Raw genomic sequence first — 19783 nt, forward strand, 5'->3', positions numbered from 1 at the left:
ATCTACTAGGATCACATAAAGTGCACTAGGTAATGCTCAAGAAAGATGGTGGAGTCAGATCGGTCTCATTTAAGTACTAGCTCCTTAGAAAGCATTTCCTAGAACTTACAATCTTAATATAATCGGGTCCACTAGTAAGTAATGCTATTCCATAATATTATCATGGTACTAAAGATTTATGCAGCAAAAAACATAAGAGATAGGAGTCGTTACACGGATAATAACCGAGACATATTCATTGTTTTTTCTAAAGGACATCTGATTGAGATATCATTTCTGAAGGGACAACCGAAGGGACTTTATAACACCCCGAACCTCAGAGCTCTGAATAGTACCATTTTTTGTCAATGAATAGTACTATTCAAAGCCACCTTGAAGACCCAAAAATAAAGGGAAAATTTATTGAAATAGACACAATAAAAATTTAGGTGAACAAAAAATCTAAGGACTCATCGGATATTATGAAAGAGATGGATTATAACTCGATGAGGGGTATTTTGGTCAATTCACTTCAAGAGTTGACTTTTAACCAAAATGTTTAAGTTAAATGAAATTAATGAATTGAATTATGGAGTAATTTTTTAGGACAATTCAAGTAAAATGTGTAAGGGAAAATAAAAGAAATGAAAACCTAGAATTTTAACTCCATTAGGACTTAATTAAAAAATAATGACCAATGGGCATTGGACAACTCAATTAAATGCTTTAAATAAATCAAAATTTAGGATAAATATAAAAAGGAAACAAGTATTCTTTCCTTTCCCATTGTGGCTGCCACCCTCCCACTCTCTCTCCCTCTCTCTTTCTCTCTTCTTCTTCATTCTTCCACCATTGATGCCCTTCCAAGCTTTTGATTTCCTTGAATTTCCTCCATAAATCCCCTAGCTATTAGAACAAAAACTTAATCTTGGACATTGATAAGAAGATTACAGACAAGAGAGAGAATAAATCTTGAAGAAATTAGGAGATTGGAAACTCTCCAAAAGAGGTAAGCTTCTTTCATGCTTAATTAGTTATATAAGCTTTGAATCAAGTTAGATTGTGATGAAATTACATGAGGAAGCATGAGAATCATGCATTTAGGAGGAAGAAAATTTTTGGCTAGCCATGGAAACCTAAGGTTTGATGTGTTTTAATTTAATTGATGATGAATTCAAGTTTAATTGAAGTAGTATACATGATTGGGGTAGTGAAATTTCATGGGATTTGCATAAATTGGAAAATGGAAGATTAGGATTCATGAGAAATTAGGGCTTTTGTATTACGTTATGCAATTGAGGGTTATAAGACCTAATTATGGTCATTTGAAGTTCCTTGAGTGTGAATTGACATTGAGTTGATGAAAGGAATTAATGGAATGGTATGGATTAGGGAAATTGCAAACTAGGGTTTTGGAAATTTGGGGATTTTGTGCCATATTGTGAAATTGATGTTCTTATGTCCCAATATTAACCAATTGATGTACATTGAGTGTGAATTGAAGTTGGTTGTTGAGATGAATTCATGGATGGGCGGTGTGTTGAGTTGCTGAAATTCAAGACACTGAGTCTAGTATACTTGGCAGCTTATAAGTTGAGCTACACAACTCCAATTGGTGTGAAGCCAATTGGAAATGAAACTTAAGACATAGGGCTAGAGCTGTCATGAACATACCCTACCCAGAAAATGACCATAAGTTGACCTAAATGAGCCTTCAATCTGGAAGTGGCAATTCTAGACCCTATACAATGACCACGTGAACAGTAATCTTAAAATTGTCATAACTCACTCTAGGGCACTCCAATTGACCTGATTCTTAAACCATTGGAAACATAAGACATAGAAGAACATTTCATATTAAGAACTTGAGGCTAAATTATAAACTTGACTTTGGATCAACAAATTTGCCCTGCACCAGAACCAAACTTGGAAATTCTGAATTTTTGCATACCTGACTAGTTTTGGTAAAAATGCCATAACTTGGTCTACAAAACTGAAAAATGCAATTATTCAAAAGCCAAAATTCTCATAACATATAGAACTATAATTTTTATGTTTTGACCAGAACCCAGATCCTAGAGAAACTTAGAGAAATTGTTAGGAAAATTTAGGATGACAAAGCTGGAATTCCTGAAATCTAGCAAATTGGCCGTATGACCCCAGCATGGTTAATAGGTCATAACTTTATCTATGAAACTCCAATTAGAGTGATTCAAAATGGGTTGGAAACCTAAGAAGAGACCTACAATATTGTTTTAAGGGCCTGGATCAAATTATAAATGTAAGAGGCTGGGATGTTAGATGCAAAATTGGGAGAAATTCTGAAAATTTAGAATCTGCAGAATTTGTCACGTGAATAGTAAAAGTAAATTAACTATAACTTGAGCTAAAAAACTCCAAATTAGGTGATTCAAAAAGGGAAATAAATATGAGACCTAGAGGAACAATGTTCATGAAGAACACCTCATCAAATTATGATTGGAACTAGGTAAAAATTTGGGTTCAAAGATCAAACCACTAAGCTACCAGAACCCAAAATCTCATTGAATTTGCAAAGCTAACTTAGGTATGCATTGGACAATTATATAATGAGTTCTTGGCAAGAGTTGAAATGAGTATTAAGATATTCTACTTGTGTGTTTTCAGTAGAAAAAGAGGTTGGTATAGACAAAGAGAAATAAGTAAAGAAGAAGGAGACCCATTGAAGGTTTGTGCACAACTTACCTTTTTCTTTGTTTTGAACTTTGTAAATTGATTTGAATGAGTTTATTTTGAATGAGATATGGTTTTTCTATTGTATTTGAGAAATTTCGGTGTTGCCACCTCTATATGGGTTTTATGATGATTTGAATGTGTTTATTGATTTGCAAATATGATTGTTGATTTAGAAACTTTTGAAAATTGTTGTAAAATCATAGTTAAAATGACGGTCCCTTTCGGAACTCCCCAGTAGTAGCGGCTGCTTGGGGTTTGATATTTGATTATGATTATGTCTCCCATTAATAATGGTTAGTAGAGTAAGACTATATGATTACTCATTAGCTAGCTAGCCCTTCCTTCATTAATAAAGGTTAGTGAGGTTGATTTGCTTTATCGTGGTGTACAACACGGCATTGATCGTGAAATTTTGTGTCATGGTCTAAACTGTGTGTTGATATTGGCAACACTTATGCTTTATGATTTGTGATTTGTGAATTATGATCTTTTCATTGAAAGGTGATTTCAATAAATGGTTCTTATGGACTTAGAAATTATGGTGATATTTTCATGATTATGGAAAATATGATTTGTTATATTTTGACAAGTTGTGTTTTACTTTAAGTTTTAAAATTATTAGTTATGCACCACTGAGTGATATACTTAGCAATAGCTTATTTATGCTATCGCAGGTAAGGGAAAGGAGAAGGCTACCGAGTGAGAAACTTGGAAGCAGCTTTTGTATTAACTTTGGGTATTTACATTAGGTATACCCCTGTAATTCCTTTGATATATTTTGTAGCTATATGTATGATGTACGAACATTAAGCAGCTTGTATTAAAAAGCATTACATTGCTAAAGCATTTTAAGTTTGTAAATATTTGCACTTCATTTTGAGACTTATGTAATTTTAACTTTTGTAATATTAAGTTTATTTTCTCTAATGAATGTCTACTTGAAATATAATTGAATTTATTATACTTGTGAAACAGATTGAAGGAAATCTTTTACTTGATTTATTTTATGATTTCAACAGGTTATAAATTTTGGGTTTTGCTAAAATTTTAACCACCACCATGCAGTTTTCCACAATATAAAAGTAAAATAAAATGTTATGTTTTGTTTAAAATCTATTATAGTATCTTTAATAGGTTATCGGAAGGTGTAGTTCAGTAATTCATTAGATATGTTATGGAAACATATCATGCCTTACAAGGGATAAGGTGTGACGGACTTAATTAATGTACTCAATTTTCTGATAGGGTTGTGAATGGCAACTTACTCCTTGCAGAGGTTCCATAACCGTCATCACCATAACCTAATGTCTAGGTTCTAGATAGTGGGTATGAAAGGGAAAGGTGTTAGACACCCCTTACACTTAGTCTAACCTCATTAATTTGAGTACTAGTCCTCTGCTAATATTTTTGAAAGTTTTGTTTATTATTTCTTTATCAAACTTCTTGCCTAAAAAAGCAATTTCTAAACCTGTACACACAAATAATCTAAATAGGAGTTGTTATTTACAAAATAGTTTTCATGCAAAGGTATTTCCTATCCATGCAATCACTAAATTTAATTAAGTGATAGTTACTAAGTGACCAAAATTAATTAATTATTAATAATTTAATTTATAAACAAATTCAGTTTATAATCAACCCTAAGTTTCAATATAACTAATTAAAGTATTTATTTACCAAGTTACTGTAAGGGTAATTAAACTAATTAAATCATGTGCATGTTGCAATTTATTCAAACAAACACATAAAAGGTCAAGCAATTACATCCTAAAAAAAAATTTATTTCTAACATGCTAATTTATTTTATTTCTTACCAAATATTTAATTACATTTAATTTACATGCCAAAGTTAGTTTTTTTATACAAATCAAATTTAATTTTAATTTACCTAATATTTATTTAATTAAATTTCATACAAGTGGGTTAAAGATACCAATAAAATTGATTTTATTATTTACTAAGGAAATCCTTATTGTTACTATGAATTTCATGCAAAAAAAATTTGTTATTTTGGAATTTAGAGTACTTACCTTCATAATAATTGCAATTGTCATTGGGACAAGCTACCCTTTAAAAAAGGTCTTCTATTCTAGTATGGCATGATTATCCTTATCTTACTCCTGTTAAACTCCACATAAGCTCTACGCAATTATAGCCCCTTTTGGTACTTACCTTAGATTGCTTTCTAATTTTATTTATAATATAAAATAAATTAATAACAAATTGTGTTGAAATTTAACTCTAATCTCCGAAGTGGTTGTTTAAAACTAACTAATGGCCAAAATATCTTCTGACTTAATTTTAACACTTCATAATACTATGTCACATAATATATATTATTAAAATTAGATCAAGATACAATTTAAAACTTAAACACAATATATATATATATATATATATATATATATATATATATATATATATATATATATATATAAACCAACATAGAATTTCCAGATTTGGCAAATTCACTATGCCTTTGCATTAGAATTTCTAAAAATTAAACAAGTATAAAAATTACATAGGCAAGATAAAACATCATATCAAATTATAAGATTAATAACCAGATCAAAATCATTACCAAATAAATTACAAAAATTGAAACTTTTGGCAACAATGAATTTGCACTACTTTTTCAAAACTGCAATATCTCACAAACTAAAAAAGATTTTTTCGTGAACAATGAGAAAAATTAGACAAGATCATGAATTTAATTTTAGACCCAAGAATTGCAGAAGAAGATGAAGAATTGAGAGAGATATGAGAATTGAAAGTCAGCTGTACTGCAAAATTGCAATCTGCATACATCCTAATTTTGGATAGCTGTAACTTAATTTAACAACTTTTTTCATGGTTCTTGAGGCTAAAATTATTAGAATTTTATGAAGATTACAAATAAAATTTTTATAGAAACAAAAATACATGAAAATTAATTTAAAATGGAGTGACAAAAATAAGAACATATACAGAGTTATTATCACCCTCAAATTTATCACATATACATGTAAATTATGAACATATAAGGTTAATTTAAGGCATATAAATATAAAACAACTATAATATGGCATGAATCTTGAAAAAAAAGTTTCAAGAATCCTTACCTTGATTAAATCTTAAAGAACCTTTCTTGAACTAAAGAAAAGAAAGAAAATAGAAAGAAGAAAGAGATAAATTTAGGGAGAGCTCTAAGGGGCTAATCTTGAGTGTTTTTCCTTCTTCTCTCTAGTGGGGTATTTATAGGGTTTGGGTATAGAATTGTGATATGACTGAAAGGCCTATTGACAGAGTTTAGGAAGAGATAAAGCAAGAGATAAAATAAAAAAGAATTTTAGTAAAACAAAAGGAGAGTGAGGGATGCCAGAAAGGGAGAGAGAGCGGAAGAGAACAAATTAGTGAGAGAGAGAGAGAGAGAGAGAGAGAGAGAGAGACGGAGGGAGGGGGAGCTGATTAGTGGGGAAGAGGGAGCCAATTGGTGGAGAGAGGGGGAGAGAGGGTCAGCCAAGAGAGAGAGAGAGATGGGGAGAGAGAGTTCATGTGGGAGATAGATAAGGATAAATTTTCCTTTGTTTAAAAATTTTAGGTAGACTTTTATTTAATTAAAATCTCTACTCAAACCTTGTTGGGCCCATAAAACCCAATTAGGTTTAGTTAGGTTTTTAATAAAATAAATTCCCATTATTAAAAATAAATTTTATTCAATTTACCATTTTCTACATTTCAAAAAATTTTCTTCAAGAATTATGCCATACATATAATTATTTATTTTTTGTCCTTAAATATGCCTTATAGTCATGTAATTTTTTCATCATTGGGTTCCTCATGACCTCAATTCATATGCCCATAAGGTCACAAAAATAGAGGTCTATAGTTTTGCCTCCCACTTTGGTGGGATTTGTAATCAATGCGAAGGCATTGCTCAAATTTCATCAAAGTGAAAACACAAATTTTTGAAAACTATTTGAAAGCAAGTGAAATATCAACAATTAGGATCGAGTATGTCCTACTTTATTGACACACTTTGCCAGAGTTAAGTTTAGGACTTTGAGTTATGAGACTAGCTACAGTCTCATAACAATGAAAATCAATTGTATCTTACTTTGTCAATACACCTTTTGTGTCATGGGACTAATTATGTTCCCACAACAGCACAAATCGAGTGTATCTTGCTTTGTTGATACACTCTATGTGTCATGGGACTAGCTACAATCCCACAATAGTGCAAATCAAGTGTATCTTATTTTGTTGATATACCCTACATGTCATGGGACTAGCTACAGTCCTACAACAGTGACAATTGTGTAATTTAAAATTTCATGGACTTGTATTTACAACCATGGTCTTAAACTACCTATGTATCCCTTTTTTCTAAGAGGAATCAGACCCGCATGCAGTTTGACACTTAAAAACAATGGTGATGCATGATTTTCTATGCCTATAGGTGACATGTTGATGCATGATCTTCTACTCCATATGCAACTATGTCGTGCACCCTAAATAAAGTCTAAGGACTTACCAAAAAAATAGACATGTGATTTGAAAACTATGGTGATGCATGATCTTCTATGCCTTGTATACCTATAGGTGACATGTTGATATATGATCTTCTATACCTTATAAATTATGTTATGCGCCCTAAACAAAGTCTAAGGACTTACTAAAAAAATTGATCTGTGATTTGAAAACTAAGATGACTAGATCTCAAAACTACCTGTGATCCATGTGCTTTTTGTCCTTCATGTATGCATGTCACACCTCACCCCTCTGTAAGGCATGACATGATCCCGTAGAATACCTAATGAACTACTGAACTTCACCTACCGATAATTCATTAAGTACACTATAAGGGATTTTAAAACAATTTTCTCACATTTTGGAAGTGGTGAGCATATTGGGAGGAATTAAAAACCATTTATTCAAAGTTTAAATACTAGTAAAAATTTTTGTCTATTTTAATTTTGCCACAAATTTTATAAAAATTTTGACAGAGTTCCGTTTGTATTTGGAGAAAACAGTTCTTGAAATACCTAAAAAAAAACACTTCCAATAATTTTCTCAACTCCCAACCTCCAATAAATCTCAAATCAATTCAATTCAATTCACTTCAAAATAATTCCACAATCCAAATCAAAATTTATCGTCTCAAAATATTTAATAACTTCATTCACAAGCATAAAATATGAAATTCACAAGTACAAATATTAATTTACAGAAGGAAATCCAAAAATAATATTATCACAATTTATTTTACAACTGCTCAACTTTACATTGATACATACAACATTTCTATATTTACATCAAAATTAACTATGAGGGTATAAAATAATATCCATACAAAAAGACCGGTGTAGTCCTCAATTCAATAGCAGCTCACTCAGATGCTTTCTCCTTACTCTTATCTGCGACAGCAAAATAAGCTATCGCTGAGTATGAAAATACTCAGTGGTACACAATAAAAATTTAAAATACGATACATAAATCATTCATTACCAAAACACAATTTAAATATTTCACAATCACATTTCACAATTATCAAAACTCAGAATAACACAATTTAGTCAAATAATTTAATAAACACAGTGTTGCCAAAATCATACACAACTTAAGCCATGACACAAAATTTCCGATCAATGTCGTGTTGTACACCACGACAAAGCAATCTACAACTCCATTAATTGAAATCAATGAGGGAGGTGGCTAGCTAGCTAATGAGTACTCATCCGATCTCAACCTCAACTGGCAAGCCAGAGAGGGAGGAAAATAAACGATCTCAACCCCATAAGTGGAGGAGGAATAATGTGATACTGTCATGCTAAGTGTGAACACAAAATCAATTTAAAACAATTTATTTAATTAATTTATGAGAAATCTGATAAATTTCTAAAGTCATATTTGCGATTATAAAATGGCAGCACAGTACATAATTAATCACAAAAGTCAAATTTTTGATAATAAAATATTTAAACAAGAATTATTGTGCACAGACCTGACGTGAGTCGCCTCTAAGCCTTGACTCAGTCTCTCAGAGCTTCTAAGCCTTTTTCAGCTGAAACACACCGTTTCACAGTGTTTCAGTACCATAACTTAGCATAAATCCAAAAAAATAATTTAACATCACTTTTACCTAGCTTTAATGTACTAAATTCGACGTTCTTGAAATTTTTGTGTTTCGGGTTACTATTTACTATACTATTCAAGTCAAATTGTTGACTTTTTAAGGCTTAATAGGTATGGGAACTCCAACTTCACCCACATACCACATTTTGGTCATTAAATTTGTTGGTTTTGGTCATTTTCTCAAAGCTTAAGTCCTTTAGGCAAAATTGTCAAATTTTCAGTTTTGGTGTCCCTAGTTGCATTGTTCCATTGGTCATTCTACTGTTAGAATTTGGAAAACATTTCTTCACAGAAAATGTTCCCTATTGTCTTAGGTTTATTGTCCTTTTTGAATCACTCTAATTGGAGTTTTGTAGCTCAAGTTATAGCCATTTGAACCATGGCTGCCGGATTGGATACAACCCAGATTTTCTGGGCAAATTTGGTGCTAGCAGTTTTGGGTCACCAACTTGGGGTGGCCAAATGACTTGGTTGCTGGCAGAATTTGGGTTTATGTTCTTCATAAAAGTTTTAGGCCTATATCTCAACTAACCACTGGTAAAATTTCAGGTCATTTGGATCTGTCTAGCTCGAGTTATGACCAAATGAACAAACACTGTTTATTTGGTCAGTTTGTACAGGGCAGCCTGCACTTTTTCAAATTTGGTCAATTTGTTCACTAGGTTTTGGTCACTTTTTGGGCATGGTTCCTAAATAAAAATTGTGTCATTTTATGTCTATTTTTATCCCCAATTGGTCCCATATTAATTGGACTTGTAAAATTTCATTTTTGGTCCTTCAAAGCTAACTTGGTCATGCTGCCAGCAGCATGACCACACTCCCTCCGAATTTAGCTTTAATTCCAACCATTCCAACACAACTCATTTGGTCACAAATGACCATTTTTCACTTCACAATAGGCCAAAGACACCATTTACTCATTTCTCACATTTTTGGTTCATAAACCCTAAGTCCCAAAACCCTAACTTACAAAATTGTTGTATTTAACCACATTTAATGCTTTTAACTATAATCACAAAGCTAATTGGGATTTATATACTCATTTAAATCCATCAAACTATGCAAATCATACTCCCCTTCAAGCTGGCCAAAATTTCAGTTTGGTCCTCCCACATATTTTTTTTTATTTTAAGTTTATTTACAAGTTCTTGATGCCATACATGCACTAATTAAACTAAAAATTTGAAGTTTACATTACTAACCTTAAATGAAGTCTTTGATCTTCACTTCCTCTCAATTTTCTTCAATTCTTCTCCTTCTAATCTTCCTTCCAAGATTTGTTTATAATTTTTCTTCAAGAAAATCAAAGGATTTATGATGGAATTAATATTTAGGAAGCTTAAAAATAAGCTTTCATGGAGGAAAAGTTTGAGAGAGAGCTTGGGAGAGAGAGGTGGCAACTAGGGAAGAAGATAATGAAATTTATTTTTTTTTCTTTTCCTTTTTTTATTTATTTTGTCTTAAGGAAGACCCCAAAATCCCATTTAATTTAATTTATTAGTTATTACTTTCATCTCCCTACACTTTTTCTTTTTCTTTTTTTTTTTATTTATTTTTTCTATTAGTTCTTTAATTTAATTCCCGACCTTGAAATTTTCTTTTCTCCAATTTTATTTGACAGTTAGGTCAGGAGTCAACTGTCGAGGTCAATTGACCAAATTGCCCCTCGTCGGTTCATCCCGGTTTGCAAATAATTCAATATTTCTTCCGGCTCCCTAACCTAATTATTTGACTAACTTAACAGTCCTTTTTCGTGATTTTCTCTTTTCCACTGTGTTCGTAAGGGTCCTAAGGACCGCAGCGTCACATTTTACGGTTCGAAATTTGAGTTTAAAATGACTTCGCAGTCGTTCCCGAGAAGGTCACCCATCACTGTGACTTTCGGCTCGTTTAACCTCTTATGTTATGTTTTTCTTATTTATACTTAACTAATTGAACATTAATAATTATTTGTGTTTATGGCTTCTCTAATTGACTTAAGTGTGGTTCTATCCCCTTAATTGTCCGGACCGACTCCGGTCACCGAAACAGTGAAATATACCAGGCTATACCAATAGGGGTGTCACAATTCTCCCTCCCCTTAAAATAAATTTTGTCTCGAAATTTTACCTAGTATCAATCTCTGAACAGCTGTGGGTGCTGTCTCCTCATGTCCTCCTCTCGTTCCCAAGTAGTCTCTTAGCCCGAATGATGGTTCCACAACACTTTTACCAATAGTATCTGCTTATTCCATAGCTGCTTCACCTCATAAGCCAGAATCTTTATGGGTTCTTCTTCATATGTGAGGTCTGGATTCACTTCAATTTCTTCTAGTGGTAGTACATGAGATGGGTCTGATCGATACCTCCTCAACATTGACACATGGAAGACGTTATGTATCTTCTCCAACTCTGGAGGTAGTGCCAACCGATATGCCAAGGGACCCACTCTTTCCAAAACCTCATATGGCCCAATGAAACGAGGACTCAGTTTCCCCTTTCTGCCGAATCTCATAATTCTCTTCCAAGGAGAAACTTTGAGGAAAACTTTCTCACCCACTGCATACTCAATATCCCTTCTTTTCAAATCAACATAGGACTTCTGACGGTCTGATGCAGTCTTAAGTCGATCTCTGATTACCCTGATCTTCTCCTCGGTTTGCTGAACAATTTCAGGTCCAATCATCTTTCTTTCGCCCACGTCATCCCAACACAACGGGGTTCTATATTTTCTGCCATACAAAGCTTCATATGGAGGCATCCCAATGCTTGATTGGTAGCTGTTGTTGTAAGCAAACTCAATCAAAGGCATCCTAACTACCCTCAAACTCAATCACACAAGCCCGTAGCATGTCCTCCAAGATCTGAATTACCCTCTCAGACTGGCCATCTGTCTGTGGGTGGAATGCAGTACTGAAGTTCAATCTAGTTTCTAGGGCTCTCTAAAGACTACCCCAGAATCTAGAAGTGAACCTAGGATCTCTGTCTGATACAATGGATACTGGCACTCCATGAAGCCTCACAATCTCATCAATGTACAACCTGGCCAATCTGTCTAAACTGTAGTCCATTCGGACTGGCAAAAAATGAGCAGACTTAGTCAGTCTGTCGACAATGACCCATACTGCATCATGACTCTTCTGTGTCTTTGGAAGTCCCATTACAAAATTCATCGTTATTCTTTCCCATTTCCATTCTGGTATTGGTTGTGGATGTAATAACCCAGTGGGTACTTGATGCTCTGCCTTTACTTGCTGACAAGTTAGGCATTTGGATACAAACTCTGCCACATCTCTCTTCATACCCATCCACCAGTAATGCTCCTTTAGCCCTCTATACATTTTTATACCACCAGGGTGCATGGCAAAAGGAGACTCATGTGCTTCCTTCAAAATGATCTGCCTCAAATCAACATCATTGGGAACACATATTCTACCCTGGTGCAGCAGTAGACCATCATCTCTGATTGAAAACTCTGGTTTCTTGCCCTGTATGACTTCTTCCAACAGCTTCTGATACCTTTCATCATTCTGAGCAGCCATTCTGATATGATCAATCAACACTGGCTGTGCATGCCATGCAACTGCTATTGCCCCTCATCATTAATCTCTAAACTGGCATGTAATGATCTCAACTCATGTACCAAAGATAAAGAAGTAACCCGTAGACTTGCCATAGTCTTGCGACTTAGGGCGTCAGCTACAACATTAGCTTTCCCTGACTGATAGTCTATCAGACAATCATAGTCTTTTATCAACTCTAACCATCTCCTCTATCTCAAATTCAACTCTTTCTGGGTGCCCAAATACTTCAAACTCTTATGATCTGTGTAGATGTGCACTTCTCCCCATACAAATAATGTCTCCAGATCTTAAGAGCAAACACAATAGCTGCAAGCTCCAAGCCATGTGTCGGATAATTCCTCTCATGCGGTTCTATCTGGCGTGATGCATAGGCAATGACATTCCGATCTTGCATCAACACACAACCTAACCCATTGTGAGAAGCATCGCTGTAAACTGTATATTCTTTACCTGGTGTAGGTAAAGTCAGGACTGGAGCCTCAGTCAAACATCTCTTCAATTCATCAAAACTTTGCTGGCATTTGTCCGTCCACTGAAATTTCACATCCTTTCTAGGCAGCTTGGTCAATGGAGATGCCAACATGGAGAATCCCTTCACAAATCGACGGTAGTATCCAGCTAACCTCAGAAAACTGCGAATCTCTGTGACATTTCTGGGTGGCTTGTAATTAAGGACAGCATCTATCTTGCTAGGATCTACCTTAATACCCTCTGCTGATACTATGTGCCCCAAAAAGGATATCTCCTTCAGCCAAAATTCACATTTCGACAATTTGGCATATAGTTGTTTCTCCCTCAAAGTCTGTAGTACAATCCGCAGATGTCTATCATGCTCTTCTGCATTCCTCGAATAGACCAATATATCATCAATAAATACCACAACAAACTGGTCAAGGTATGGTCTGAAAATAGTGTTCATCAGATCCATAAAAGCAGCTGGAGCATTAGTTAACCCGAATGGCATGACCAAGAACTCATAATGGCCATAGCGGGTTCTGAAGGCAGTTTTAGGAACACTCTGCTCTTATACTTTCAGCTGATAATAACCTGATCTCAGGTCAATTTTGGAGAACACAGTTGCACCTCTCAACTGATCAAATAAGTCATCAATACAGGGCAATGGATATCTATTCTTTATTGTCACCTTATTCAACTGCTGATAGTCAATGCACAACCGAAGAGTGCCATCTTTCTTCTTTACAAACAACACTGGCGCTCCCCAAGGTGACACACTAGGGCGGATAAAGCCCATATCAAGCAGCTCTTGCAACTGTACTTTCAATTCTTTTAGTTCTGCAGGTGCCATTCTGTATGGTGTTATGGAGATTGGTTCCACACCAGGCATAACATCAATTTTAAACTGCACTTCTCTTTCTAGAGGTAATCCTAGCAATTCATCAGGAAATACATCCGGAAAGTCACATACAGTAGGAATGTCCTTCAGTGCTGGACTCCCCACTTTGGGTGTTTATCACATGTGCCAAGTACGCCTCACACCCTTTCCTAATCATTTTTCTGGCCAGTGCAGCTGAAATGATGTTTGAAGGCAATAACTGCCTCTCTCCGTGTATTACTACATCACCACACTGAGGAAGACCAAAAGTGACTGTCTTCAGTCTACAGTCAATCATGGCGTGATGCCTGGCTAACCAATCCATGCTCAAGATAATGTCATAATCTTTAAAGGGAATTTCAATTAAATCAGATAGAAAAGTGTGTCCTTGGATCACCAAAGGACAGTTCCTATATAGCCTATTTACCCTGACCTCCTGGCCTAATAGACTAGTTACTAGCACATCATAGTCCATTAGTACACATTGAATAGCAGTAGAACACATCACACTAGCACTAACATACGAATGTGTGGAGCCAGGATCAAATAACACATGTACATCTTGGTCAAGGATGGTAAAATTACCAGCTACTACGTCTGATGTTTCAGCCTCCTCCCTCTGACGCTTGGTATACACTCTGACTGGTGCGCCACTGGATACTGGCTGGTTAACAGTGCTTTGACTTCCAGGAGTGTTACCAGGACCCCTACCTCTGCCTCTACCTCTAGCAGCTGACTGTGACCCTCTAGGTGCAGAGACTTGGGCTGATCCTTCAGATGTAGTAGAAGGTCCAGACCGACGCGGACTAGTGCAATCCTTAGTGAAATGTCCGCTCCCTCCACAGTTAAAACATGCACCGGTGGCCTTAAAATAAACCCCACTGTGAGTTCTGCCACAAGTTTCACACTGTCGTAGTGATAGAGCTCCTCGAGGTGCCTATTGGGTTTGCTGACTAGACCGGGGTGGTCTTTGGCCAGAATATCTGCCTCTGCCCGATCTACGGGAGTTGGATCCACCAAACTGTTTCCTCTTTCCAGAACCACTCTCAGATGTTTGTCCTGTAGTCTTTTCAGTTTTCTCTTTCTCTTGTGTACCCTTCTTTACTACCCCTTCAGATTCTATCCATTCCAGTTCCAGGGCCTGTGAGATCAACTCAGTGAAATTCTGATGTCGAAAACCCGCAACTTGCATTCTCAGATTTGGCCTTAACCCAGACTCAAACCTCTTACATCTGTCTCTGGGGGTGGAGACTAAGCTTCCAGCATAGTGGCTTAGCCTTGAGAAGTCTCTCTCATATTCTGCTATAGTTCTGTCCCCTTGTTTCAAACTCAGGAATTCTTATAACTTCATATCCACATACGCATTAGGAACCCATTTCTGCCTGAATTCCCTCAGGAAGTCTGTCCATGTCAGCACAGATGGCTCAACCAGGCTGTGGGGGATGGTCTTCCACCATTCATATGCATCCCCTTGGAGAAGAGATACTGAATACTCAAATTTTAATTCTTCAGTACACTGCAGCTTTCTGAAAATCCATTCCATTCTTTCCAACCACTGTTCTGCCTCCAGTGGATCCACAGTGCCTTTAAACTCGGTGGCCCAAAATTTCATCAAATTTTCATACTGCCGAGCTGAAGGCTATGGTTGTGCTACAGGTGCTTGCATCTGAGCTTGGGGTGGCACATTACCCACCATTTGCTGGAAAAACGCAGCCATCTGCTGTATAAACTGAGCAGGGAACTGCGGTGTTGGAGTAGGAGCTGGAGTGGCTGGCCCACTAACGTTCTGGAGTACTGGGGCTTCCCCTTGAACCTCAGCCTCAACAAATTGTTCTACAAAATGATCTCCTTCTTCCATTCTGTTTTCCCAAAATTTCTACTTCCTGAGATCAAACACAAGGAGGTTCACCTCCGTTAGTGCATATTCATGATGTAAATACGTCATATGTATCAATTAAAGACACTTGAGCAGTTGTACTTATCAAAGAAATATTCATATACATAGTCAAAATTTATTGAAAAACCATGCTCTGATACCACTAAAATATGTCACACCTCACCCCTCTGTAAGGCATGACATGATCCCGTAGAATACTTAATGAACCACCGAACTTCACCTACCGATAATTCATTAAGTACACTACAAGGGATTTTAAAACAATTTTCTCACATTTTGGAAGTGGTGACCATTTTGGGAGGAATTAAAAACCATTTATTCAAAGTTTAAATACTAGTAAAAATTTTTGTCCATTTTAATTTTGCCGCAAATTTTATAAAAATTTTGGCAGAGTTCTGTTTGTATTTGGAGAAAACAGTTCTTCAAATACCTAAAAAAAAACACTTCCAATAATTTTCTCAACTCCCAACCTCCAATAAATCTCAAATCAATTCAATTCAATTCACTTCAAAATAATTCCACAATCCAAATCAAAATTTATCATCTCAAAATATTTAATAACTTCATTCACAAGGCATAAAGTATGAAATTCACAAGTACAAATATTAATTTACAGAAGAAAATCTAAAAATAATATTATTACAATTTATTTTATAACTGCTCAACTTTACATTGATACATACAACATTTCTATATTTACATCAAAATTAACTATGAGGGTATAAAATAATACCCGTACAAAAAGACCGGTGTAGTCCTCAATTCAATAGCAGCTCACTCTGCTGCTTTCTCCTTACTCTTATCTGCGACAGCAAAATAAGCTATCGCTGAGTATAAAAATACTCAGTGGTACACAATAAAAATTTAAAATACGATACATAAATTATTCATTACCAAAACACAATTTAAATATTTCTCAATCACATTTCACAATTATCAAAACTCAGAATAACACAATTTAGTCAAATAATTTAATAAACACAGTGTTGCCAAAATCATACACAACTTAAGCCATGACATAAAATTTTCGATCAATGCCGTGTTGTACACCACGACAAAGCAATCTACAACCCCATTAATCGAAATCAATGAGGGAGGTGGCTAGCTAGCTAATGAGTACTCATCCGATCTCAACCTCAACTGGCAAGCCAGAGAGGGAGGAAAATAAATGATCTCAACCCCATAAGTGGAGGAGGAATAATGTGATACTGTCATGCTAAGTGTGAACACAAAATCAATTTAAAACAATTTATTTAATTAATTTATGAGAAATCTGATCAATTTCTAAAGTCATATTTGCGATTATAAAATGGAAACACAGTACATAATTAATCACAGAAGTCAAGTTTTTTATAATAAAATATTTAAACAAGAATTATTGTGCACAGACCTGACGTGAGTCGCCTCTAGGCCTTGACTCAGTCTCTCAGAGCTTCCAAGCCTTTTTCAGCTGAAACACACCGTTTCACAGTGTTTCAGTACCATAACTTAGCATAAATCCAAAAAAATAATTTAACATCACTTTTACCTAGCTTTAATGTGCTAAATTCGACGTTCTCAAAATTTTTGTATTTCGGGTTACTATTTACTACACTATTCAAGTCAAATTGCTGACTTTTTAAGGCTTAATAGGTATGGGAACTCCAACTTCACCCACATACCACATTTTGGTCATTAAATTTGTTGGTTTTGGTCATTTTCTCAAAGCTTAAGTCCTTTAGGCAAAATTGTCAAATTTTCAGTTTTGGTGTCCCTAGTTGCACTATTCCATTGGTCATTCTACTATTAGATTTTGGAAAACCTTTCTTCATAGAAAATGTTTCCTATTGTCTTAAGTTTATTTTCCTTTTTGAATCACTCCAATTGGAGTTTTGTAGCTCATGTTATGGCCATTTGAACCATGGCTGCAGGATTGGACACAACCCAGCTTTTCTGGGCAACTTTGGTGCTCGTAGTTTTGGGTCACCAACTTGGGGTGGCGAAATGACTTAGTTGCTGGTAGAATTTGGGTTTGTGTTCTTCATAAAAGTTTTAGGTCTATATCTCAGCTAACCACTGGTAAAATTTCAGGTCATTTGGATCTGCCTAGCTCGAGTTATGACCAAATGAACAAATATTGTTCATTTGGTTAGTTTGTACAGGGCAGCCTGCACTTTTCCAAATTTGGTCAATTTGTTCCCTAGGTTTTGGTCACTTTCTGGGCATGGTTCCTAAATGAAAATTGTGTCATTTTATGTCTATTTTTATCCCCAATTGGTCCCATATCAATTGGACTTGTAAAATTTCATTTTTGGTCCTTCAAAGCTGACTTGGTCATCTTTGCCAAAGCATGACCACACTCCCTCCGAATTTAGCTTTAATTCCAACCATTCCAACACAACTCATTTGGTCACAAATGACCATTTTTCACTTCAAAATAGGTCAAAGACACCATTTACTCATTTCTCACATTTTTGGTTCATAAACCCTAAGTCCCAAAACCCTAACTTACAAAATTGTTGTATTTAACCACATTTAATGCTTTTAACTATAATCACTAAGCTAATTGGGGTTTATATACTCATTCAAATCCATCAAACCATGCAAATCATACTCTCCTTCAAGCTGGCCAAAATTTCAGTTTGGCCCTCCCCACATTTTTTTTATTTTAAGTTTATTTACAAGTTCTTGATGCCATACATACACTAATTAAACTAAAAATTTGAAGTTTACATTACTAACCTTAAATGAAGTCTTTGATCTTCACTTCCTCTCAATTTTCTTCAATTCTTCTCCTTCTAATCTTCCTTCCAAGATTTGTTTATAATTTTTCTTCAAGAAAATCAAAGGATTTATGATGGAATTAATATTTAGGAAGCTTAAAAATAAGCTTTCATGGAGGACAAGTTTGAGAGAGAGCTTGGGAGAGAGAGGCGGCAACTAGGGAAGAAGATAATGAAATTTATTTTTTTTTTCTTTTCCTTTCTTTATTTATTTTGTCTTATGGAAGACCCCAAAATCCCATTTAATTTAATTTATTAATTATTACTTTTATGACATCATGCATGATGTCATGCATGATGTCATCTCCCTACACTTTTTCTTTTTCTTTTTTTTATTTATTTCTTTTATCTATTAGTTCTTTAATTTAATTTCCGACTCTGAAATTTTCTTTTCTTCGATTTTATTTGACAGTTAGGTCAGGAGTCAGCTCTCAGTGTCAATTGACCAAATTGCCCCTTGCCAATTCATCCCGGTTTGTAAATAATTCAATATTTCTTCCGGCTCCCTGACCTAATTATTTGACTGACTTAATAGTCCTTTTTTGTGATTTTCTCTTTTCCATTGTGTTCATAAGGGTCCTAAGGACCGCAGCATCACATTTTACGGTTCGAAATTTGAGTTTAAAATGACTTCGTAGTCGTTCCCGAGAAGGTCACCCATCGCTGTAACTCTCGGCTCGTTTAACCTCTTATGTTTATGTTCTGTTTTTCTTATTTATATTTAACTAATTGAACATTACTAATTATTTGTGTTTATGGCTTCTCTAATTGACTTAAGTGTGGTTCTAATCCCCTTAATTGTCCGGATCGACTCCGGTCACCGGAACAGTGAAATATACCAGGCTATACCAATAGGGGTGTTACAATGCATGCTTATTTCCATTAAGGGATATCTTTGAAAACTTTAATAGGGATGAATATCATTGGGGAATTTTAAAAGAATTAATCTTTTCAAAATTTATTGGGATCAACCCAATTGGAGATATTGTAGAAAACTCACTAGGGAGATCAAGATTTTTCAAAACTTCAAAAAAAAAAAAAAAAAAAAAAAAAAACACACACACACATACACAAAGAGACTGCCTCTAGGTCAAAATACAATTTCTCTAAGATTTTTCTTTAAAGTCCTTTTTTCTTCTTACTGTGGCTTATCATTCCAAGATATTTTTAAGCTTATTCTACTTGTGTATTTCTTCTTTGTGCCCTAATTTTTACCTAAAATGCTCTTTTGGGTTTTCATTTCAACAAGCTTCCTCTAACTTTTGCCTAAGCTGCCCTTACGGGTTTTCAACTTGGCGAGTTTTGTTTTTCCCTAAATCGCCTTTTTAGGTTTTTGATTTAGCTCTTTTTTTTTATTTTTTAACTCAAACTATTGTTAAGGAATTTATCATTAATTATTCTATCTTTATAAGAAAACTCAC

Source organism: Hevea brasiliensis, chromosome 6, assembly GCF_030052815.1.
Source record: "Hevea brasiliensis isolate MT/VB/25A 57/8 chromosome 6, ASM3005281v1, whole genome shotgun sequence".
Taxonomy (NCBI): Eukaryota; Viridiplantae; Streptophyta; class Magnoliopsida; order Malpighiales; family Euphorbiaceae; genus Hevea; species Hevea brasiliensis.